The 26339-nt window shown below is 41.5% G+C and overlaps 1 protein-coding gene across 2 annotated transcripts in view; it reads right to left on the bottom strand.

The window, feature by feature from the left end:
* CNOT2 (CCR4-NOT transcription complex subunit 2) overlaps window positions 1-7447 on the bottom strand; it is an 85634-nt gene extending 78187 nt beyond the window's left edge. The window contains exon 1 of one of the 2 annotated variants that reach the window (XM_066183240.1): window positions 7325-7447. The gene's annotated coding sequence lies outside the window, so the exon portion shown is untranslated. The remainder of the gene's footprint in view (window positions 1-7324) is intronic. The other variant, XM_066183241.1, reaches the window with a different exon arrangement.
* Window positions 7448-26339: the final 18892 nt, after the last annotated feature.

Below are 26339 nucleotides of genomic sequence, written 5' to 3'. Positions count from 1 at the left end.
ATTCCATTCAGACTGAAGTTCTCTCCTGATGGTCCCAAAAATATGGAACCATCTCAGACTATAAAATCTAATTTACATTCAGTAGAAAAGAAAAAACCCAAAACATAAAAAACCAACTAATCATAAATACCTTTGCTATGAGCAGCAGAATTAATAAAAATTATTTTCTTGAAGATTTGTTCTGTATCTTAATACTCAAACCATGATAACCCACAACTTCCTCCTTTTCCACATCTCTTTGTGACATTCCCCCCACTCCAGGGAAAAGAGTTGTGGTGAGGACACTGAAAGTCTGCATGTGTTTCCTGGATGCTTAACCAGCTGCCATGCTACCCAATACACACCAGATCATGTATGACTATTCCTTTTCTAAGAAGGTGCACTAATTTAAAATTCCTTCCTTCACCTAGACATAATTTTATGAGGCCTGTAGGACCATAATTTGTATTTTAACTTCTTCTGATTTCAGTTTCCATACGGAATCATATTTACATAAATTCAGTTAAATGCTTAACTTTGAGTTAACTCAAAAGTTAGGTTACCTATATATACTTAAATTATTTAAAATTTTTATGTTTCTTGCAGTTAAAAACATAAATTGATCCATGAAGCACATTCTACTATCAACAGTTTATTCATTTACTGTCACTGTCTATTAATTTGCAGCCTGTTACTCCTCTCCAGGCTCTCTCCCAAGTCCATTAACACGAGGGCCTGTACCTTTAGTCTACCAAGTTTTTAAAATACACTGCCCAAAATGGTTTTGCTTTTATAACTGAACTCAGCAGATGTAGGTATTCATTAGTACAGCAAAGGCCAGCAGCTGTACAGTGGAATACATTGTTAAGGGAGAGTTAAAGATGCCTGCTCTCAGTGAGTCGCTCCTGGTCACCAAGCAGACCCACACGTGGCCATCCCAGTTTGCAAGACTTGCTGAACTCTTGCTATCAAACCTAATTCAGACTAGTGTGAAACTGAATCTACCCTGTGGAACATACAAGAACTACCAGTTGCTTTAAAAAAAAATAATTTAAACTAGTTACATGTCTTTCAGAGACAATAAAAGATTAGGATCACAGCTAATATTAAGAGTTTGCAATTCCTAATTAAAATACTAATCCCAATGAAAATACTACTTGCTATCAACCCTATACTGGTGGTATTCACAACACACATTGACCTAAGGTAAGCTCAGAAGAGCACCAAACTCCTGAAAACTGAATTTTATCCTTGAAAGAAATTTTGATAGTCAGTGTTCCATCAGAGATGCCTCACAACATTTATGCATAACTAAACTTCCAGGAAATTGGGGGAAACAAAACATGTATTTATTGTCCAAAACATATCATCCTGAAAACGCCAAAAAGTTTCCAAAAACCAAAACAGACACAAAAAGAAAGGGGTTTTTTGTTTGTTTGGGTTTTTTTTGGGTTAACTCCATACCACAGTAGCAAAGGAACCTGAATTCCTGAATTTACTTTGACTTCCACCATGAAATAAAAAGTGATACTGACTTACTCTCATGTGTAATGCTGGTCTTAATCAATTTGATCTTACTGGAAATGGGCACCTACATCCAGAAAATAAGCCAACAAATTAAGATTTCAACATAAGGTACCTTTCTACTTTAGGATGGTGCTTTTGAAATGTTAGGAAAAGTACACCATACAGCAAAGTATCAAGACCAGTTCCAACACTGCAGTAAATAATCAAACATCTCATTAAAAAGATATTTTGCATCAAACAGTTTTACAGGCGGACACAGTATTACAAAGTACTTTAACATTCACAATTGCTCATCACCTTGTCAGTCTTCCAAAAGTTGGCACTGCTTACAGCTGATTTCTATTTGAAAACCTTTCATATTTCCACTTCTACAACATCACAACACATGGTACAAACATTCAAGAGATGACCTTCTATACATTTTTTTGCCTACTCAGTCATTACATAAAATACCTGCTTCAAGCTATTTTCCTGTTTAATAACTTTTTTAAAAAACAAATATTTATATGCAACAAGTACTTTCTCACAAACCTCACCACTACTGAATGGTAAAAGACTTCAAACATATACACCAAGTCCCCTACACAGCAGAGCAACAGAGGGAAGGTCGGCAGACATTTTTTCATTATAATTCTCTGGCAACATTTCCTTTGCAAGAATAGTTTTCACAATTCGAATAAGAAATGCTTACAAGAATACTCTCATTCTGCCTGAAACAATGCAAGGTCTTCATAAGCTGGAAAGGGGAAAAACATTATTCCATTGAAGCTCAAAGCAAAAACTCACACAGTCATATAGACTGCAAGACAAGTACAAAGTCCACTGACACAAGCACTAGTTGCTCATTTTACACCAGGACAGGCATTTCCCTACAACCCTTTGACAGAAAAGATAACATATGATATTACATTACCATTGTCTGTGTTACAAAGACAGCTTTAGAAAAACTTGTTTGCCAAGACACTGCCTACAAATCTAAATGTTAACATTTTTTAATTAAAAGTGGTTGGCTGTAATGAGTCCCCTGCCTCTTTTTGCTGCCTGAAAACTCCCTGCTATTGTTTCCAAATGCACACATATTTAGATTGTAATGAAAATATTGGGGACGTGCCATTCTGAAACACAGAAGGGACAAACCAGACAACTGCCACCTACTGAACGTGGTAGAGGGCCATTTTGGGGGTGTTAACACTTTTTGCTAACCATGTGTATCGACTGCTGCCATAGGTGGTTCCACAGAAGTCCTGAACAAGGCAAGTGACACACAGGAAATCATTCTCCTCTTCCCACAGAGCAGAACTTGGCTATGAATTGGTTAAATGACTTACCCAGAGTACCCCATCCCTTCAGCAGGTAACTCACACAGAAAGCATGGTCCACCTCAGCCCACTGGATTACTGTCTACTCAGCAACAGCAATGCAAAGGAAGGAAATTTTGCATTTGTAAAATTTGTAAAATGCAAAATTTCCATTTTACACACCACAAATAAAGCAGCATTTTATACCAGTTTCAGTTTAAATAAACTACCCCTTTTGATGAATAACTTGACTTCATAGAACTGTATTCAAACATCATTGATCGATCTCAAGCACATACAAAATCTGAAACCAGTATTTTAAAAATGCTTCTGAAATTCAATTAAAAAAAAAAAAAAAAAAAAAAAAACCACAACAACAACAACAAAAAAAAAAAAAAAAACCCCAGGAAAAAAATCCCAAGTGGCATGGGGTAAAAAATAATACCTAAAAATATCCCCCCCATAAACTTTCCCAAATCAAAAGGAAGGCAAGAAGAAACAATGGTTTACTTACTACTGAATTTCTGATTAACAACTCCTGCATTGCAATTTAACTAGAGAAGGATGTGTCTGAAAAAAGTCTTCATTATAATCAAACTTTAACCTACCAGCATAATTTGAAAGGAATCCTCCTAGGAAATGGAGAGTTGTGAAATTATACATTATTAGCACTGCAAAAAGCAACCAGATGGCAAAGTAACCAAGTCAGGGGGAAAAAGTAATGCACACTTTTCTGTAATGCTACAAGACAAATTAAGGGTTCTCAGTAACCCTTTTGGGCAAGAGCCACTTACACCTTGACTTGGAGCCTATTACACAACCAGACCAGAAGGTGAGCTAATGCACACCACCACAACAAAAATATTCTATTTTATGAGAGTATTAAAAATGAAAGATAAAATATACATCATCAGCAATATGAACATTTTATGGTTGGGTTTTTGGTTAAGGTTTATTTTTTCATTTTTGCATATACAAACACAAAAATACTCTCAATCCAATGTAAGAATCTCTTGTTGATTAGCACAGACCATGCTTGGTATATACACACCTGCTCCAAAACAAAAATAATTCCACAAGGACAACTTAAAATATCGTACTGTGCAGTATTTTCATTTGACACAATTCTTCCTACACTATTATAATGCTCAATAAAAGCATAGTGAGCTGTCAAAATACACCATCCATCCTGAAAACTCAGGCACAAAGTTAACCACCAGCATGTAAAGCAGGTGCTTTTAAGTCAAGGAGACTACACACAAATTTTCAGGTGTTCATATGCTTTTCCAGGAAGCTGGGTCAGGAAATCAACAAGACACACATAAACACAGCACCTATGTGCTAAAGCACATCTGGAAAGACAAAAAAAAAAAGGGGGGGGGGAGGGGGGAAGGAAAAAAAAAGCCAATTCTACTCAGGAAAGACAACTGAAACAAGTTGTATTGAATTGTTCAAAGCAGTGCAGCTGAGACAAATTTCAAGCAAATATATTGGCAGATTTCTGCCGTATAGCAGAATGCTCACATACTTTTTTTTTTTTTTACTTATTTATGTCTCAAAAGCTCAGATAAAGCAAAGTTAACCTAACTTCAATTTCTATGCTTTTGTCAACCCTTCCAATCTACATACACACTGTATTACTGGTAATTCATAATGACAAAAACTGTATCATTTACAGAGCAATCATTTAAATCTATTGTAAAAATATTGATTTGACTTCCTAAGGTACTGTACTTCCATAGAAACTGGTAAAGGCCTTTCTATTTAAGCTAACATTTATAAACACACACAACAAATGTGGCAAATATTCTGACAAGAATGTAAGAATTTTTTTTCTTAATAACACATTTTTAAGGCATCTTTTATTCATGTACATTATAGCTTTAAGGCAAGACATAATTTTAAAAAAGTTAAGATACAGGAGTTTACTTCCTTTAGAACAAAATTCTGCACTTGGCACACTTTCTGTACCACCTCATAGGAGAACAAGCCATTCAATACCTCTTTTAAGTTTCCAGATAAAGTCAGAAAACCAGGTGACAGAAACCTCTGCTTTAATTCAACTACGGTGCATTTTTAAGTTCTATTCACTTCTTGAGTTCATAAAAAGAAGGAGGTGGAAGATATTTCTGAATAAACAAAGTTATGATACAAGGCCCTTTTAAAACCATAATGAGGTTACAACTGAGCAATTACTACACAACAGACTTGCATCAACATGAATATTAGGGTAATTCTTAAGAAAGCTACAACAGATGCTAAAAAAGCAATAATGTTCCTGATTTCAAAGCTAATCTCTATCCAGAAAGTAATGCATTTAGAAATACAAAAAATAAAGCAGAAATGCTTTCTGAGCTCCACCAATCTGCTGAGAGCACATGGAATTTTCATATGAAGTGACTGAGGTAAAGATCAAGATCTTCAGGTGGAAACAACCACTTATGGGACAATCTTTTAGCATCAAACCTCAGGACACACTAACTGTCCTATTTTTTCCACTAAATAACAATTATCTAAAATTAGATTATATTAAAGAGAATTCAAATTAATTTTTAATATAAATCTCTGGGGTTTCTTTGTTTTTAGTTTTTAGTCAAGGGCTTGTCTCTCATTTCTCGACAGAACCGACACACAAATAGGTTGCAATAACAATGACTACTTTGACAGCAATATTAAGTTTCTAGAAGAGATGTGTAGACAAGGTTATCTACTACTACACTCTTAGCTTTATCAACAGCTTCCTGAAAATGAAACGGAAACACACTTGCAAGTCAAGTCAGTCAGCTCTTGATAAGTGAGTATTCAAATCCCTTTCTAAAATCAGAAGCAGTCAACGCCTTGAAGTTTAGCATACCAGCTGAAGACTCAACATAAACAACAGGGGAAGTTGGGGGCAAAAAGAAGAGGAAAAAACAACATGAGACAGATGCATCGTGTTCAAGATCACAAAACCTGATCCTGTGAGCTATGTTCCATTAATGTCATTATAAGAGAACTCAAAGTACATCAACACATACACAACAATTCTTCCAGGTTCCAAGGAAGATGCCCTTGCAATATAAATTTCTACAATTACTTTCCTCTTGCAGGTCTTCACAAGTCTTAACAGTATGAAACAAATCCAAGCTTCCCAAAACATAAAGTTTTCCAATAACAGATATGACAGCAGATTTGATCATCTTGATCTTTCCCCAGCTGAAGAGTTAAGACTAGCAGTCAGTTACCAGCACCAGATGTTGCTGCTGTGCAGGCACACAGGAGTGTCTCCTGCACACACTCAAGTCACACACACACATATTTATGAAAGATACACAGAAAGTTTGTGTTCTCCCCTGGGGATAAAACAGCGCAAAGTTGGAAACAACTTTTTGCCTGATAAAAGAGACAGCAGAAATGAAACATGCTTGTGTTAGATGTGAATAAGCAGCAGAAACAACTAACACCTTACACAAGCATATTTTCGTTTTCCCACATTACAAAGCCTCCAGAACAAAGTTACCTGTTAACTTCACCAGGAAAACCCACCCGAAAACCGAGAATACCCATTAGTTGGGACCCTGTAGCATACATACGCTAACTAGACTGCCGACACTGACCCTTGCATCTTTCCCTACCGCCCTACTGTGCCCCTCTCATCCCTAAGCTGTCACCCTGCGCCACCTCCTCCCCCAGCACGGGTCAGGTTCACGCCAGAGCTTGTCATCGCCGCCCAGGCGGGCAGGGGAAGGCTGATTCCTTCCTTCGGCCACGGCGCTCTGTCCCTTTCAAGTTTCTTTTACAAACGTGTCCGAGGGAAAGCCAGAACCTGCTTACACACGGCCTTAACCGCCGCCAGGAGAGTGAAATAAACGCAAAAAAAAAAGAAAAAAAAATATTTTTCAACCCCAAGCCAGCCAGTAGCAGCCCCGTCTCACCCCCTTTCTCCGCCCGGGGCCCGCGGCACAGGCCGCACGGCCGCTCGGCGGAGCGCGGGGCCGGCGCAGCCCCGGCCGTGGGCGGCAGGTTCCGCTGCCCCGGCGCCGGGCCCGGGGAAGGCGGCGGGCGGGGGCCGAGCGGCCCCGCGGGGCCGGGCTCCGAGGGACGCGGGAGGCCCGGGAGCAGCCGCCGGGGCGGCGGCAGGAAGAAGCCGTTCGGGCGGGCCGGGCGGGCCGAGCGGGCCGCAGGGCGAACTGCCAACGGCGGCCGCAGGGATGCGGGGCCCGGGCACCGCCGGGCCGCGGCCTCGCCCGGCCCCAGAGCGGCGCCCGGGGGCCGCCGCCGCCGGCGGCCGCGGAGGAGGGCGGGGGGCGGCGGGCCGGGCCGGGCCTGCGGCTGCGCCCCCGGCTCGGGCGCCGCGCGTCCCCCCCGCTCCCCCTCGGAGACAAAAGCAAACGGAAACCCGGTGGGGCGGCCCCAGGCCCACCGAGCCCCGCCGAGGGCCGCGCCGCCGCCCGGGCCTCCCGCATCGGGCCGCGGCCGGGACGGCGGCGAGGCCCGGGTCCGCGGCGGGGCCGGGGAGGGGCGGCCGGGGCCGGACTCACCGCATGAATTTTCTTGTCCCGCGAATCCAAGATGGCTGAGTATCCAGCACGGAGGATGCTGGGGGAGCAACCTTTACCCTCTGACCCGGCCGCCGCCGTGACCCCGCCGCCGCTCGGCCCGGCCGCCAGCGCCGAGGGGCGGGGGCAACGCCGCTGTACCGCCCGCAACGGCCCGGCCCTGCGGAGGGGCTGAGGGGGACGGGGAGGAAGGGGAGGAGGAAGGAGCAGCGAGGCTCCCTCGGCTACGCTCCCTCCGCCTCCCGCGGGAGACGCGGCCCAGTGCTGGGGGCAGGGCCCGCAGGCCGCGGGGCTGCCGGATGCCGCCGCTCTCCGCCGGCCCCGCGGAGACGCTGCTGGCCGGGGACGCGCCCGGCTCCGATCCCGTTCTGTGAGGGGAGAGGGCGGCACGCAGGCCCGGAGCGCCGGGCCAGATCGGGGCGTGGGGCCGAGCAGGGTCAGGGCGCAGCGGGGCTCCCCGAGCCTGCCCTCACCCCTGCACCCCCGGGGCTGCCGCGGCCTATGGAGATCTGCCCCGCGTGTTCGCGCTCCCTTGGGAGCGCCCCAGCTTTCGCAGGGGCCGTCCCATCCCCCGTGGCCCTGCTCGGTCAACTCCCTTTGGGCTGCAGAGCACAGGAGTGGCCTGGCCTCTCCGCAGGCTGTGTGTTATCCTGTGGAGGTTTTAGGTCGGGAACGACTCGACGATGGAGGAAATTGTGTGGAAGTTCCTATTTTCTCTGCAGTGTGGTAGCAGTGGAGAGACAGGTCGAGCTGTCCACTTTGTGTCTTAATAAAATGGAAAAGCATTTACAAGATTACACAAGTGGACTTTTAATTTATCCACCCTCAAAACGTGTGTTAGAGCAGTGGCTTGAATACAGGAAGCGCTGTTGCACAAAACACTCAAGCAAATAATCCCCTTGAATTCAATGAGACTGTCAATGGTACAAAAGCTAAGCTTGTGTACAAGTGTTTACCAGATGAAGGCCGACATCATTTGTGAACTGGCTGCTCTGCTCCATCAAGAAACATAATGGCACTGACACCTTAGTGTGGTTGTAAAATCATCATAAACTAGTATTTCAAGCAAAGGTATGAGCAGAAATAGCAGGTTTCTTTCAATAGTTTCATGCGTGTGCTTTTTTCTCAGGTTTGATTTTGAACCTCCAAACTGAATTTAGAATTAGCAAAGAATTCAGTAGGTTACGCACCACTAATACTTTATAGAAGCACTGGTACTACAGTAACATATCTGTCAACATAAATATGTTTTGAAGATAAAAGAACAGTCTTCCTTTTAAGCCCAGAGACCAGTTTCTTAATGCCACCAGCTTTAGTTGTGTGGTGAGCATGGCTGCCATATCATTGAAATGAATGTGTATATACACCATGCGGGACAGCTCTGCATTTTATTGTTTTAATCATAAACCTTTCCATTGTGACTCAAACATTCATGCATTTGCTAGAATCAAACCATTAGAAAGTACCAAAAGTGATATGCTATTTTGAGTATTAACTTCTGGAACACTTTTGTTGTTCGGTCTGAAAAATCAAACATTTCCTCTTACCACAAATCAAATGTAAAAGCAGTACTTTTAGACTGAGAAATACAATCAATGTTACTAATCTTCAGTGTTATTAAGTGTTTATATAGTCTGATTCTTTTATATCTGTTTATAAACATTTTCATTTCACACTTCAGTGGTTTGAGTTTCTTTTTTAAAAGCTAATTTTTGTTCCATTTTCCCAAAGAGAAGTCATTTAAGACAATACTCAACAATATGATGCATGTAAACTAGGAACCTGATGCTGTCATTGCATCTACATGGACTGATCTCTCTGTCCATTACAAAATTACAGTTTATAGGCAAATCAATTAGCATTTATAGGACAAGAAGCCTGAATAGCTCAACAGAGCTAGGTAATGGGAAGAAGTGTTCTATCTTGCGTTAGACTGGTTAGCTTACTATAAACAACCTAACCAGCACACACAATGTCTGTAAACTGTGATTTAAATTCTGTTAATTGAAAATAAATCTAACCTGGCATTCTGCCTAAGACTGTGTTTAGTTGAGGAGGTTCATTACTCAAGCTGTAGTAGCTGTGTATTCTACTTCCTCTTTTATTTCCTTAAAGAAAGTGAAAGCATTTAGTGTTTTATTGTGCTAAAATAACATCCAAGGCCATCGGTAAAGAAGGTGTATTGTCAAGTATGTGTTCATACATTTGCTGCTTTTAGTCTTGTCTCAATACGTTTTGCTACAAAGGTGAGGCCTGTTTCCCATATTTGCATCTGCTTAATTAAAGAAGTGCCCTGAGCTCATTTAACAAAAGGACTGTTAATTTGTGTGGACAGTCCTAATTCATTTTGAACCATGTATGGTGCAGTTTTACCTCCTTCCTTAAGTCTGTCTACAAACTGATATGCATCTGTTGTTTTTATTCTCATTTAATCAATGGTCTATTTCTTTTGACTTATTTCACTAAACTGATACACATCCATGTTATACCAGTGTAAGAATGCCTGTAGGAGTCAATCTGAAAACTTTTGTCTATAGCAGCACAGGTGAAGGAGCTATAAAGCATGATTACAGAAAACCTGTCCTGCTTGTGAACCTGTGTGGAGGCCTCTGCAGTCAATAATCCATGTGGTGCCCTTGACACAGCCTTCTACCTAATGTTGCTGAGAGCTGGGCCCTGGCTGTGCGTGTTCTGAAGCAGTCACGACACTTGCCTCCAAACCAGCCGTTTGGACTTCACTGGCTAATGCTTCTGCTAATGCCTACAGACGGATAAAAGCCTACTGCACTTTGCTGGAAAGTTTGGGAAGAGGTCATCAAGAGAGTCAGGTGTGCTTAGAATCCCCAAATGCTTTATGGAGGTCAGTGTTCATTGTGAATTCTCTGCAGCTTTTCTGAGGCTTAGCTCCAGGGAGTTCATAGTTGTTCGGTGACTCAAAGTATCACCAGTAGATGTGGGCAAAGCAGTCGCAGAATTGGGAGAAATTGCCCAGAGTACATGTAGGGCAGGGTTAGGCTGTTCCACTTCACCAAACATGAAATTAAATTAATGATAGTAAGACCACCATCCTCAGTTATGAGTGGAGGCAGAACATGGTGAATTAGCAACCTTATAAGTAATTTTTAAGTAAAACAAAAAAGTTAATTGGAACGCAGCAGGGGTCTTTCTTTCTCCCACCTACATATTGTCACTATATTCTTCAGGGAAAACAAATACAATGCAATCACCTGGAGTATGAGTTGGCAACTTTTCAGCAGTAGTGAAACAGGTTGTATTTTTCTTTCCCAAGTTAGGGATTAAGTCCCTTGGAAGAAACAGCTTGAACCGGAAGACACTGCCCCTTGATTGCAAAGTGCATTTGATCAGCTAAAGCAGTGAAATACCACTTTGGCAGGAGGCAGACATTTCTGTTTTCTGCTGGATTACAAATGTGAGTGTGAGACTCATGAATTTGAAGCTGCAGCTTCACCCTAATGTCTTTCTTACTGAATGATGTTCAAAAGTCTCTCTGTTGCTTTCTTTGGAAGGTTGGAGAGTAACAGCATTGCTCTACATTAATCTTTGCCCTAGAAAAATGTAGCAGATTTTTTTCAGTATAGTATAGCCTATTTGATTTTTACATATTTCTAAAACACAAGGATAAAGGCATGTCAAAATGTACACCAAATATTAGAGATCTCACCACAAAAAGGTGTTGCCAAGGTGTTGCCATATTTTTTCAAGAATAAAAGCGCTGAGACCTCATATTTTCTTAGTGTATTTTCTCACAGTTCATAACTATTACACTGAAATTGAGCACAAAATATTTAGATTTGTTCAGCTTTGGCTAGTTAGTTTGACTTTTGCAAGTTAGTCTCCAATTGCTAGTGTATTTAGGAAAGGTAGGGGAAGGATCAGCTGTTTCCATGGCACTGTCCTTATCTATCCTTTCACTCCTACAGGGGATTTCCAGGGATGGCTGCTGGCAAGGGAAGCCCTAGAAGTGCAGTTCAATTACTATTTTAGCGTTAAAATGCATCACAAGGTATCCACACAGATGGCTTCTCATCTGCTGGATTTGTAGTTTCCAGGAGGGAATATTGGGAGCAGAAGTATCTTTATCTCAGTCTCTCATATTTTTACTACCAGGAAACCCTTTCTCAGCCTTCTGCTCTAGTGCCTTCAGTGTCTGATTTAGTGCTAATTATAACAGAGTATCAGGGGGAAAAAAATACCAAGTTTAAAAAGAAGTCTGCCAATTCTGGAAAATAATATGACCCCAAAGAGGAGATTAAATGTAGCATTTTCCCAAAATAAGATGCTTCTCGTTGCTGTATAGCAACTAAGAAGTCTGCCAAAGTGCTAGTAAATGAGAGGATAAATCAAAAATTAGAGATAGCAGTTTCAAGTGTTCTTTTCAGACAAAGAGAAGAATAATGATGCAGATGGAAATATGTTTTCTGGGGGAGAGAAGCATTAGAAACACAACCCAGTGCCAGAGTAGGTGCTGACTGACATTCCTGAACATTATCCCCAAAGAGATGGGAGTTATGGCAGTGGTGAAACCTTTCTTAGTTCTCAAGATTGCAGTCAGCTGGTGATCATTGGAGAGCTGCCTGGTCAGAAGTGCTATTTCTCTTTTGAAACTATCAAATCATGGAATCATAGAATTTCTTGAGCTGGGAATTACCTTTAAGATCAGAAAGTTGAATTGTTAACCCAGTACTGCCAGGTTCATCACTAACTTGGGCCCCCCAAGTGTCACCTCCTCACATTCTTTGAACACTTCCATGGATGATTTTGCCATCATTTCCTTGAGCAGCCTGTTCCAATGCCTGACTGGACTTTCAGCACAGAAATTTTTTGTAATACCCAATCTAAACCTCTCCTGTTGCAACTCAAGGCCATTTCCTCTTGTCCTGGTGTGTGTTACTTGGGAGAAGAGACCAATTCCCACCTGACTGCAAACTCCTTCCAGGTAGTTGTAGAGAGGAGTGAGGTCTTTCTTAAGCCTCATTTTATGTGGGTTAAACAACCCCAGGTCTATCAACTGCTGCTCCTCATGCTTGTGCTCCAGATCCTTCACCAGTTCTGTTGCCCTTCTCCAGACATGCTCCAGAGCCTTAAAGTCCTTCTTGCAGTAAGGGGCCCAGAACTGAACACAGGACTCAGGGTGTGTCTTCACCAGTGCCAAGTACAGGGGACAGTCACTGCCCTGGTTGGGGTTGGGCTGGCCTCACTGTTGCTCACACAAGCCAGGATGCCATTTGCCTTCTTGGCCACGCAGGCACACACTGGCTCATGTTCAGCCAGCTGACGATCCAGGACCTTTTCTGATGACCAACTTTCCAGCCACTCTGCCCCCAGCCTGTACCACTGCATGGAGTTATTGTGACTCAGATGCAGGAATGCCGTATTTTGCCTTGTTGACTCTTATACAATTGGCCTTGGGCTGTTGATCCAGCCTGTTCAGATCCCTCCGCAGAGCCTTCCTACCCTTCCACAGATCAACACTCCCATACAATTTGGTGTCTCTGTAAACTTACTGAAAGTGCCTTCAATTCCCTCCTTCAGACCATTAATAAAGATATTAAATGGAACTGGCCCCAGTACTGAGCCCTAGGGGACATCACTTGTGATCATGTCAAAAGGCAGGCAATGTTTTATTTCAGGTGTTAGGGTCTCCTTGGCATGACTTTTCCATGTGACTAACTGTTGTAGTTACAATGAGTATGAGCCACAAAGGACATTCTCTCCATTAAGCTGCTGTGTCTATTGATAAAAACATAAGCTTAAGTGTTTAGGATGGTCATAATTAAAAGTTAAGCTGGGAATAAAGAGTTATTACAACAGTTTTTTAAAAAATTATGGGCAAATATATAACCAGCAGCCTGAGGAAAGCCATCACAGTATCTAAGGCAAAAGAATTATTCATTTCCCTTATGACAGGTCTCGGCTGGGGAAGGGAACAGCCTGGGGGGCTGGAAAGTGCTGAATTCTACTTCTTGCTTTTTGGCAGATTTTCAAGATTGACAGTCAGGCCTATTTCCAAAAATGTGCTCTCCTCTAAATAAGTGTTAATGAGCACAACAAATGAACTCTAACTACACCAGTTGACGATAGTCTGCCATCCCACCAGAAGTCAGAGGACTCCAGTATCACTGTCCCACTGGGCAGCATGATGAGCCAATGGCCCCTGCTCTATTCAAGCGAGTTGTGAGCATGAAGCTACAGAAGACCCCAAGGGACTGCTGCTTGGGCAGCCCAAATTAACCAACCCATTTCTTTATTAGAAGATTGGTCGTACTTGGGAAAGAGTTCCTGAGATCCCCAGTGATGCTCTTAACAACCTGTGTCTCATGCTGGCCCCACAGCCTGCAGATAGTGTTACATGTGGACAGACCCTCGGTACTTGTCTGCAGAAGTATTTGTCCGGCCTTTGCGCTTGCTTGAAAAGGAGAGTCAGTTGTTAATCTACTTTTAAAGCTTTGCTGGGATGCTGATCATCACATTGGATGACCCTGAACATCAGCAGAGAGTCTGGTGTATCTTGTGTTCATCTCCATGAAGGCTGAAACCTGGATCCTAAGTCCAGAGCTATTGCTTACCTCCTTAGCCAATTCAACCAGCAACATGTTGCTAGGCTGATGAGAGAGGGAACTTGAAGCATCAAAGCTGATCTCTGTCTGCAACCAGCACACTGAATTGTATTATGTTCTATTCCAGCTTACTTAAACCCAAACCTTGGCATTTCTGGGAAACTCCAGTAGCCATTACCATCACAGGGCTGTGACTGAGCCTTTCCATCTGAGCAACACTACTATATCATGGATTACAGTGCTCTCTAATGGAGCAACAGCAGCTACTTTTTACCTCTTACTCACCTTCGTTACACTGCCCAACAAGATATTTAAATATGTGCACATGCCATCTCAGAACTCTCCAAAAGTTTCCTAGGGCTGAGTTTTGCTGCAGCTGATTGTGTGCTGGTGTTTTATAAAACTGTCCCAGACACCTTGGATGGTTCCCTACCCGGGTCCCGTTCAGGACCATAAATTCAGACTTCTGTTTACCATGATGCCAAGCTATTTGTGAAGTCTCGTGATACAGAAATTCATCTGTAAACTTTTCATGCATAAATATTTGAACCTCTCACGCTTCTTCCCACCCCAACCCTGCTCATCATTTTCAGTACTCTTAGTGGAAGAACTGCTCACATCTGAGAGCAACAGAGTTGCTCTGCACATGGAGATCAACTGATCAAGGCAGTTTGCTGCTTCCTCAGTCAGACGTGTCTCAGCAGAAGTAAGCAGAATTTTAAGTTCAGCGGCCTGCCATGCTCCCATCACCACCAGCAGAGCCCAGGGTTCCTATTGCAGCCATGCTCCTTGCCTAGCTCTGCTTCTTGCTTGGGTTGGCACTGAAGAAAGTGGCAGCAACTTCAGGGATGAAGATCCAAATAAATCCTCACTTTCTCCCTCTGTCTCTTCTCCTCTCCTTCTCTTTTTCTCTAGCTCAATTTATCTCTTTCTTTCATCTTGGTGTCTTTTAGAGATCATGTGCACAGTGATATAAGTATTCTTGCAGTAAGTAGCAAATCCTTCTAGTACAAGAGACTAACCTCACTCCAGCTGAGGCTCCTGAGCAAACAAACTGCTGTGCCTGTTGGGGACCCTACAGATTTTGGTACAGGCCTGAAACACATGGCTCATGTTGTGTAAAACTAATGGTTGTGACAACTGCATTCAGGATGTTTCATTATGGACTTCGATAGCTAGAAATGGAAACATTGAAGCCCCATTTCTGCAGCAGTTTCTCAGGCAGAAGTTATGGTCAGTGGTGCATGCCTGGGTACAGGGACACTTGCTTTCTCTTCTAACTAAGCAATGGTTCTCAGTGGTAGCTGAAAGGATACAGTATCATGTGCTGGCAGGAGTCATGTATCTCATACACACAAATATATTTTACTTTTTGATGTTAAGTCAGATGAACTTGAAAGCTAGGGATATGATTCATCTCACCACCTTTAGCTGTCTGAGAAGGAGGTGCCTGATACAAGCTGTTAATCCAGTCTTCCTGCAAGTCAGTGGGGAGAGAGGGGAATTTTTTCTCCCTCTGCTACCTCCTGAGGGTGGGTATCCCTGCTGGGGTCTAGCATAGGTGGGATGTGTGGCACTTGGATAGCTGGTGCTAGCTGGGAGAAATTGTACAGTCTGTTTCCTCAAATGAAAAGCCTAAATATTACTTTTTCTGCATATTCAGGTAGTGTTTCCTAAAAAATAAGTTTTTGCATGAATGCAAAGATCTGTTGCACAGGCTTGTGTTTAGAAAGTGTGCACAAAGGTCTCTCTTTTGTACACTATATGGTAAAACATATGGTGAAATATTATGTTGGCATAAGAAAATCAGAAATATTCTCTTGATTGCAAGATTGAATCTAGTAGAAAGGTCCTAGATATAAAATAATGTAATCCTGATGTGTGTTCCTAAAAAAAACTTCAAAAGGACCCTGCCTTTTTCAGGGCTGGAAAATTCAACTGCAGGAAAGCAATTTCTTAACATGAAATTGTTATTAACTTCTTAAAATGTAGGCATCAGCTCTAAGATCCACTGTTTTCATATTGATTAAGTTGTGTCTGGTTTTTTAGTATGAAGGCATATTCATTTTAAATTACAAGCTCCAGAGATCAAGGTTCTAGTGTTTTAAATACATAGCTGGACATTCTTTTCTGAGTGCTTACTGTCAAAACAGACAAGACAGAAATGGAGGAGATGATGAAAAAGAACTGAAGTGGCTTGCTAAAAGTCATGTAACAAGCTCTCCCAAGCTCCAGTGAGGTGGTAAAGCTCGTCACTGGGACTTCAGATGGACTAGATTATCCTACAGTTAACTTGGCCTTTCCAGTTCAAGTGTTCCCTTAGGAGAAAAACTATGACAAATCACAATTACATTCAAACATGGAATGTCATGAGCAAGAATTTTATTATTTTTAGTATTGTTAGAATAGCAAAATATTTTGTGAGGAATAGTTGTGGTTGCCACATCCTTGGTAGCAACGTCCTTGTTACCTAGGACCCAGGTAAACTACTAGCCAAAGGCTGATGAGTATGGATTTTTTTAAGTGTACAAATATGAGATAGTCTGAGATATCTTCAGTGGACCAGATACACTCTGGCCCTGTGCCATATTCCTCACTCAGTCTCCAATGTTTCTTTATTGAGGACATTTGTGGATATTTCTCAAGCTCAGCTGGTGAAAGGGTAGTTGGTACTCTGAGCCCTGAAACCAACTGAGGTTCAGTCAGAAAATAAATCTGACTTCATCATTCCCAATATTGTTTCTCAAAGACAGTGGTCTTCCTTCTGTTGGTTCATATTTGCTTAGAAAAATGTAAATGGAATAATTCTGTGGTAGCAGGCCTTGTGCCAATTCAAGAGCCCAGCTTCATGCCAGACCGTGTACTGTCCATCCTTCAGCTGTCGACATAATACCAGGAAAAGCTTTGAACTGGCTTTTTGTGGGTCAGCAAGCCCATTCTGCGGTGGACCAGAGTGTGCAGTGATCTAGCAGTGTATAGATCTGGCATGAGGATCATGACATCACAACTGTATCTTGGGTTGGGGTATTTTTTCCACAGCTAGTCACATTGCAAACTGACAAAAAGCTGCTTAGCCCAGGAGCCCTAATAATCAGATCTCTGTGCTCAGCTAACAAAGTTGTGTTGTTTTCAGGGAGGATGAGCTGTGGGAGAGGCCTCACATCTGTCTGCAAAACAGCAATTGGACCTACTCTGAGAGTGCTGCCTTGCATTGCTCTGCTGTGCAGGGAAGCACTAGGAAGATTGGCCTTTGTGCTTCTTCCCCATTTTCTTGGGTGAAGTGCATGAGTCGGCCATCATAACAACCTTTGGGGTACTTGAGGAGGAACTGCTCTCTCCCCTGGTGCAGATGAGGTTTCACTGTCCCATCAACCATTGAAGCAGTATCTGCAGCCATCAATTCCAGTTGTTGAACCAACAAAGCAATAGAAGGCAATGAATTGTAGGATGCTCATTGCCAAAATCATCTGGGTCTGAGCTGAGACTTAAACACCAACTGCTAGGCATTAACCTCTGCTGGCTTATTTCTTCATGGGTGAATTCACATTTCCCTAAGGAGTTTTATGGATGCCCTTGCAATTCCCATCAGCCTTCATAAGCAGGATTTGGGGAGACAAGATTCAATATTATTATTAGTATTATTATAGGTATTATCATTGTTATAGTTAATTAATTAATGCTAATTACCTGTGAAAGATTTGTGTTTAACTGAACACAGGTTGCAGTGTGTTAGGTCAGGACCTGCCCTGAAAGGTTCCCTGAACAGCAACCAACTGCCACAGAGCAAGGGTTATAATTTTTCAGCAAAGCCTGGGGCTTTATCTCTTGCCATTGTAAACAAAAGAAATGCATGATTCGATGAAATTTTTAGTAGTTATCAGCAAGTAAATATCTTGAGTCTAGTGTCAAGTGACTTTTGTGTCTTGGCCTCACAGTAGTTTCTGTAAAAGATGTTCCTGATGCTATAGATAAAATTAAGCTGGAGGAAGGAATTAACCCCAGTCATAAAAATGTATCTTTACTTATTTTTTACCACCACTGAGCATTTTCATAAGTTTAATAATATCTAATGCATTAAAGAATTTTTCATTTGTAATATAATTAAAATCCCTGTGGTATAATAGAGCAATAATTTGTACAAATTAATCTGGAAAAGTACAAACAGTGGTGGTTTTGTTTACAATGTTATCAAATATTTTACATTTTATGGCAGTTTGTGGAAAAGAAAAGCTATTCAATTAGTTTAGAATAATTCCTCATTTGTATTCTCCAAACTGGGCAGTCTTTCACTACTTTATAAGAACATTGAGGCTTTACCCACCCACAGCAAGGAAAATAACTAAGAATTGTTTTTTAAGGGCTGTGTCACATGCATGTGTGTCTTGTGTGTGAATACTGTACTGTTACAGTTCTCTGGAGAAAAGCAGAGAATTTTGGATCCTACTTTCTAAACCCATCTCCTGGGATCAAAATAAAACTCCCTGATCATCCTTGATGCTGCGTATCACATTACTTTTTCTTTTGGGTTTCTTGAGAAAAAGAGATACTCTGTTATAATTTTCCCACAAACATTCCCAGCCTGAAATTTTGGTGTAACAATTAACTTGAAAAAATTGGTAAAATCAAAATATTTTTTAAATGCATTCTGACTTCTCTTGTCTGCAAGATATAGCTGGCATTTGCACTCATTGGCCAACAGACATACTTCTTAAGTCCAAGTTCTTATTTATTTTAGACTGTGAACTTTTCCAGAGGGGATATACCCTGATTACTGTATGTCAGTGGTGGAAGTATTGAAACACTATTTCTACACCAAACTAAAATTGCCAGAAAAATGAAATCCACTTCACATGCAGAAGGAACCAAAATGCCAAAACACAACAAAAATGTCAGAGACATTCACCTCCCTGTATGAATTCTACTATAGATACATTACTATTTTGTTTATAGCTTACGTATAAAAATATTTTCCTGTTTACCTCTTCCAAGAAGTGACCTGAAGTGATTTTCTTTTCACATCTTAAAAAAGAAATATTCTTCATCCATTGGTATTCTCTAAATCATATATTCAACATCGAATTATTCTAAATCTGCCTTTCAAAATGAAATTCTGATCTTGCATGAAATGCCTGGAGAGTGTCATAAGCCAACACAAAAGTCCATGCTAGACATCCACTGCTTGTCTAGGTGCTGCGTGCCACCAGTGACCTGTGTAGTTGCCAGCCTCTCCTGGGCTGGGTAACTCACAACACTGCCTCTGCCATTGGTGCCTTTAGGCCACTCTCTGGATTCCTGTGTCAGTGTAGACAGTAAAGGTCTATGATACATAGATTTCCATATCATGATCTACTAACAGTGTGTGCGATGGTCCTGTACAGCTGTGGTGGACATCACTAGAGCAGTGATAACACTGAATATTATGAGTATGGTTTGTGTTGTCCCAGAATTCAAGTCTTGTGGAAACACTAATTCTGAATTAAATATGTTCAACTGAATTTCATTTTAAGCAGCATAAGAAATTTAACATATAAATCTCTGCTTGATTTCCCTGCTGCATTTTAGTGTTATTTGGGATTTAGGTCAGTAAACTTTTATTGTTCATGACACCATTTGTCATACCTCCTCCCCCTCCTGGGATTCCCTTCTAGGTTACTCTCTTCATCTCATCAGGGACTCTTTCTTTCTCTCTCCCTCTGGCCTTTGACGATTTCTTCAGCTCCATTTGGCTCATCAGTGGAAAAGGGCATTCTTGCCCATAAACCTCTCTCTTTTCCACTGTTCTCAATGTCTCAAATTTTGGCAAGCACTTTGCTAGCCTGGATGCTTCTTTGGACCTTTGTTTTGTGTTCCCTGCTTGGTATAGTTCTGCATTCTACACTTGCCTCCATCCAGCACTTTCTTTAGCATCCCTCCTTTTCTTCTCAGTGTGAAGTCTTAATGACCTTTTTAGCTCCTATTTACTCTTCTGCATGACAGGATTTTTATAAGCCTTTAGCTATGATGCTGCTCTCAGAGGGAAGGTATAGTACACAGATTTCTTCAGTGCCATCAGAGCACACTGATACTTCAGGGATTGTACTCATCCCCCATCATGCCAAAACAAGCTTTTGCATCTGGGAACCCCATGTTGGAGACAACTGCTTCTTTCCAACAATGACATATCATGGAGGTTCACCTCCAGGGCCAAGGATGTGGTGACCATGACTATTCATCATGAAATCTCTCACCGTGGAAGGCAACGATGGCTGGAGTGCAGCTTCAGGCGCACCAGGATGCTGCCTGTCAGGTACTCCAGCTCTCCCCAGCCTTGGCCTTGCAGTCATGCTTTGGTGTCACACATGAAGTTGTGTCATAGAAGTGAGAAGGATTGCAGCTAAAAAAGTGCTTGGATTAGAAAAAAGTCTGGCATTGCTATTAATAGCTAAACACACATCAGTCTGGCAACCCAGGACATGCAATACTTAGAGAAACACAATTCTCTGCAAATCATGCCCCTCTTTAGCCACTCCTCTTGCAAAAGGAGATGGGAAAAAGAGAATAATAAAGACATAATCCACAGTAGGTGGCTCCTTTCTTCTTTCTGTCTGAAAGAACTGTGACAACAGGATTGGGTCTAAATAACTGCAGCCCTGCTCAATAACATAGCAGTTTTTTCCTGGAAATGCATTTTATGCACCTCAGTTTCGAGCTCTAGTGACCCTCCTAGTCAGATGGAAATACGAAATTCATGTTTAAAAGGTAGATAAAAGCTTTTGCTTTCCTGAAATATCCTTCTAATTATGAACAAACTGCGTGACATTTTTCTTGAAAGATGCATTTATGTAGTTATTTTGGTTTGAAAGAAGAAAAATGTTCAAAAACCTGATCAAAATTCAGACACCAACCATGCTAGTCATCTTCTAGTGTGAAGAATTCAAACAGGATTTCTAATCTGATGACTCTGAAATGCAAAAAATCTGACAGCCTGAAAACCCTCCAACAGACAAAACCCCTGCCCAAACCTTCCTTGCAAAGAATTGTTTCCTCTTTGTTCATTTAAAAACTCAGTCCAACAGTTTCTCACATGCAGTTTCTCACATTAAACTCCAATTTAAAATTTTTGGGATAATCTGCTTCTGGCCTGAAGTGACACAAACATGTTCCTCTGTCCATGTGGCCCACCCGTTACTAATCTGTCTAAAATCTTTAGCCAAGCACATTGGCACCAAGAACTTGCAGGTGTGATGCTGCTGACCCCAGTACTGCTGCTCCTGCAATGAAGTCAGCCGGATCCCTGGCATGGCTGTGCTGCTTTTCATCTGTTCATGTGGCATCCAGCCCACTGGCAAGGGCTTGTGCCAGCCTTAGCCACCAGCCAGTGCCCTAATAAAGGCATAGATATCTCCATCCTCATCGCAGGCGCTGCTGCATCCAGGCGGCTGGGCCGTGGGGCTGGTTGAGCACACGGGCATCGCAGCGTACCTGGTACCTCACAATAAATTGTAGCTTTTGGGGCTACGGAAGTCTTCCCTCACTCTCCTGGGTTTCTTTCCTGCAGTGTTACCTAGCTAGTGGCTACTGAGCCTTGAAGGAAGCTGGTGACAGCTGGACAGCAGTTGGGAGGGCACTGGTCCCAGCCCTGCAGGTGGCAACCAGTGAAGCCAAGGCATCCCACTGGGATGCCAAGGCCTGTTGCCCCCACAGGGCAACATGGCAAGCATAATGCTTCCTTAGGAACCTGTCGGTTTGAACTATAGAAAGCATTTGCTAAATGGATCCTTTGAAAGTATCAGGAAGCTTTGAGATGTTATAGGTAGAAAAAACACTATTACTGTGTGTAAAGCTGGTTTTATAAAAGAGAAAGGGGTTATTGTAGCCTTGCCGTCCATGAAAAACCTGGAAAAGGCCATAAAGTGTTGACCACTATTTTGCATCCTGCAGCTGTTCAGACCCATCTCTTCAGAAACATAAAAATACACTAATAAATGTCTCACTTCTCAAACAGAAAACTAGTTCCTTAACAACTAAGTATCTTCTAGCAAGATACAGAAAATTCATATGCAAGAGTGTTGTACTGGAAGATGCATAGGATATATCTGTATATTTTTTCAGACATTCAGTAGAACTATTAAGAGCAGTCCAAGTTGTCTAGACTTATCCATCTTACATTGATGGACAATCAACATAAGTGCCCATGTTTGTCTTGTGAAATGTTTTTGTTCTGTGTTGTCAGTACTTGGAAATAACTTGCAAAATACAGCTTGAGAATGTTAGATTGGTTTTTGGTTGGTTCAGAAACAGGATAATGGCCAACTTGTCAGGTAACTTCTTTGCAATGAATAAATTAGTCTTAATCAGCTGAAGTTTTAATACATTATATCTTTCACTAATCAATCTCACTTAGCATATGGGGAATCAAGATAAATTCATCCTTTTGATTAGAAAATCAAAAGCCTTTATATGCATCTTGGTTGATGACAGATCTCATAAAAGCACATCACCAAACTGCTGATGTTTCAGAAATTCTGATTCATGCAGCGCAACTCATTGATTATGTGAGATGTTTTTAATCAGGAGATTAAATTCTGCAAGGATGCCTGATGCCAGCACAGCAGCACCTCTGGTCATGCTCTTTGACTCCAGTTATCTTTTAGACATCAGCTCTCATTGCTCCGTGGCACCCAGGATGGGGTTTGGAGTGACAAGGCAAAGGTCACGCGGCACCTTCTGGCAGGCTGTCATTTTTCAGGTGCCCTTAATGGGTTTGGTGTCTTTTCAAACGAAGAGATTTAAGACCTTCAGGGGAATGTGATCTACTTCTGGTAAGAGATGTAGAAGCAAAAATGTTTTATGGTATTTTACTACAGAAATACCAGCTTTTAGAGAAGCATCTTTCCCTTAACAGTGTGCTACTGTATCTTCTTGTGTTTTCTGAGTAGTCAGACTAGAGAGGGTGGGGCAATTATTAGAAACACTAGCACAGGAAACAAACCACCCACTTAGAATTAATTAAATTTAAATTGTTTGAAAAAAAATGAAATATTACATTTAAAAGTAAAATAAAACAAATTAAAAAGTAAACCTCAAAACCTTTAAATGGAAACAAAGTCAGAGATTGTTTACTGTGTTAGGTCCTCCCCTGAAAGAGTATATATTATTTAGGAGTAGCTTCTTTGGGGCACATTCTGCTTCCTGTAATGGCCCAACCTTCTTAATTTCCAGTTTACTTTGTAAGTGAACCTTCCTTGTAGTAATGCTTTTAATAGATTAAAAAAAAAAAAAAAGAAACCTTTTCCAATTTTTGTCCAGCTGTGGATTGTAGTTAGATATCCATAGTCTAAAGTGTACAATGATTTATCGTAAGTAATATTTGTGCTTATCCTGATAGTGGCCGGTGTACTGACTATATTGTCCTGGGCCTTCATTTCTTGAAAGCCTGAGCAGTTGTTCATCCTTATCAAAAACAAAAATAATATGGAAGAAGAGTAAAAAGGATGACAGATGTCAAAATCTAGAGTAACAACTGAGCACTCTCCATGATAATTTTGCCTCATAGTGATGACATCTCTTGTTTTCACTGTCCCAAGGAATCACTAGTAAGATGAGGTCACTGTCAGCTTATATGGGAGACCTAAACTGTTGGAGCAAAGGTGTTGGGAGTAGCAATGTAGGTGACTCATTATGTGACACATTTCCTTCTGAGTCACTGTAGAATCAATGCCCTCTCAGGAGGCTGAGAGGCATCAACAGGGGCTGTCTCCATCTCCTAAAAACAACAAAAAGGTCACTTGTTGACAGTGAGGCTCTTCAGCACTCACTGGCTGACCAAGAGAGAAATCAGAGGAGAATTGCAAAATTTTTCTCTAAAAGGAGCATCCCTCTCAGAACAGACTGTCTTTATTCTCTGCACCATGCTTAGGTCCCTGTAGGTCTCTGGTGTTGGCAGCTCACAACAGGGCCTTGTAATCAACACCCATTGTGCAATGACTTGGGGTTATGTAGTAGGCACCTTCCACCAGGATTAAATCCTGGCATCTGCCAAATTTTGCTCTGAGTTTTTTCAGTATTGATGCTCTGACATTTAGTTATATTATGTCATAGATTTTTAGACTGAGCAGCTTCAGTGAAATATTTAATAATGGGTAGGACAGTGCAATTCACTGGTATGAACAAAAAGGGGCTATAACTCAGACCTCTATACACAAGAAGAATTTTCCCAGGTGTAGGAAAATAAAATTCCACAGTACATTTCTTTGATGATATAAATGCTGAAATAAATACTTACTGGTAGTAAACCAAAAATACTCAATGATGCGAAAAAAATATATTTTTTAAATTAACATTTAAACCAAATTTTGTCAGGCAACAAAAAAAATCAGTGTTTTAGTAAATAGCTATCAGAATAGTGTTTTAAGCATGATGCTCCAAAATCTGGTACAAGCAAATGCCTGCAGAAAGAGGTGATATTTTTGTTAAACCATCTGCAAAAACTAGGAGAAACTTTTGAGCACACAGTATCTCCATCAGCTCTGGCAAAAAAGGGTCAAAAACCCAGGGCTAGAAGTATGTTCTTCTGATGTAATATTGTTAGACTGAGATACTGTTTGTATGAATACTGAGATATTGAACTGTTTGTCTGACAGTATGTTCATTTAATTCAGCTAATTTAATGAATGTGTTATGCCTACTTACACAGGACATAGTAAGAAGTGAAATGGAAGCCATCACACATCCCATTGTTTATTTTAAGGGCAATAAAATAAGATCACATTACTTACACTGATAAACTTGGCTTTCTTGACATTCTTTAACTATGTTATGATGTCTTCATGATAAAATTCATTGTATTATATTTAAAATGAAAATAAACACAAGCGCCCTGTCTGCAGAATTATGCAGGAATTTGGTGATGCTTAGACAATGCTTTGTTTTGTAGGTAGATAGGTGACAATAAGAACATGAACTGTGAGCTCTGCACTTTAAACTTAAAACTTGGATAGTGAAAATAAATAGGAGCACATCAGGTCATGCAGTTTCCTTATGTGAAAAATTTTTTTGCATTTAAAAGGTATATTACTTCCCATTATTATGCATGTGAACTCAGCAGATTAGGGCCCATGAAGAATCCCAGGAAAAGCGGTTAGTTTTAGCTCTTCAGTAGAGATGTTCTGGTACAGTCAATGACCTAGTAATCAATATAAAAAAAAAAAAGAATCTGACATGATGAAATCTTATGTCAGATTTTTATTTAATCTCTGATTTTGTTTAAATTGAAACACTCCTGCAAAATATTTATATTTTACTGACAGAATACAGTTCAGCCAAAATGCTTTTGAATAGCTTTCACAGGCTATGTAAAAAAAAATTGCAGAAATCAGTATTTCAACATGAGCAACAGCTTGCCTTTTTATTCAGTAATTGAGAAACACAGATAAGCTGCACACAATAACCTGAATCTGTGACATAATTCCCTGGTGTACTACCTTTGAAGTATTCAGTAAATGATTATCTCTTTCTTTTCAGTAAGATGAAAGTAAGAATTTTTCCAAAATGGGAAATCCCCTGTAGGTGGCAATTTGGAATTCATTCACTCCTTAAGTAATTGCTTTCAACTTCTGAATAGTCAGTTTCAGTAACAATTAATGCCCTGCACTTGCAAATAGGACTTGATGATGCTGACATGCATCACTGAGTAAATAGACTGATGTGTCAAACCCACAAGAAGATATTTTGCAGATGCCATTTATTCCTGGTAGTGGTCAGTGAAGTAAACACCGCAGTAAATCACACAGATGTGTGCTGCAGTGATGACTGAGTTGCAGTGCGTGGCAATTATAAGAGGTTTAGATGTCTCCTCAGTAGCTGTCTGAGCCCTCTAGTGGCCCTCTCGGTGTTTCACTGGCCACCAGAGATGCCTCGGTGTGCTGAGGTGGCTTCTTGCAGAAAGCTGGGCCAGGCGAGCCAAATCTGTTTCCTTCTTGTTACATGGTACAAGTACAGGGAGCAAGGCTCGCCTGATGCTTCTCTTCACATCCCTCCCAACCGCCTGGCAGTGCACAGGGAGGGATGCTGCTGTGCCCTGTGGCAGCTGCTGCTGTCCTCTGTGGGTTTCCACGTCTGTCCGTAGCTAAGGGCATGTTCTGCTTCAAACTATGGTGGGCATCCATGTTGAGCAGGCATCCAGGTGGCCTCACTGTCTCCTTTCACACTGCTTTCCCTCCCAGGAGGAAGGTGGGAGGGACACACATTGGTGATAGCAGGAGATGAGGCTGGAGGCATGAGAGAAAACCAGGGGCTTTTGGGCTTTCCAGCTTGGTTCTGAGTTTGAGATCACATGGCCACTGCCTCTGGCTGCTGAATCATGTCGACTGCCTCAAAACTATTCATTTGTCTGTCCTTAATCATTTCTGACCAAATGACTAGCTCTTTTTCGTGTTCCT

This window comes from Chamaea fasciata, unplaced genomic scaffold, assembly GCF_029207755.1.
Source record: "Chamaea fasciata isolate MVZ Bird 193981 ecotype frontalis unplaced genomic scaffold, bChaFas1.0.hap1 SCAF_5, whole genome shotgun sequence".
In the NCBI taxonomy this organism is placed as follows: Eukaryota; Metazoa; Chordata; class Aves; order Passeriformes; family Sylviidae; genus Chamaea; species Chamaea fasciata.
Note: the sequence above shows the minus strand (reverse complement) of the source record. Positions and strands in the feature narration are given on the sequence as shown.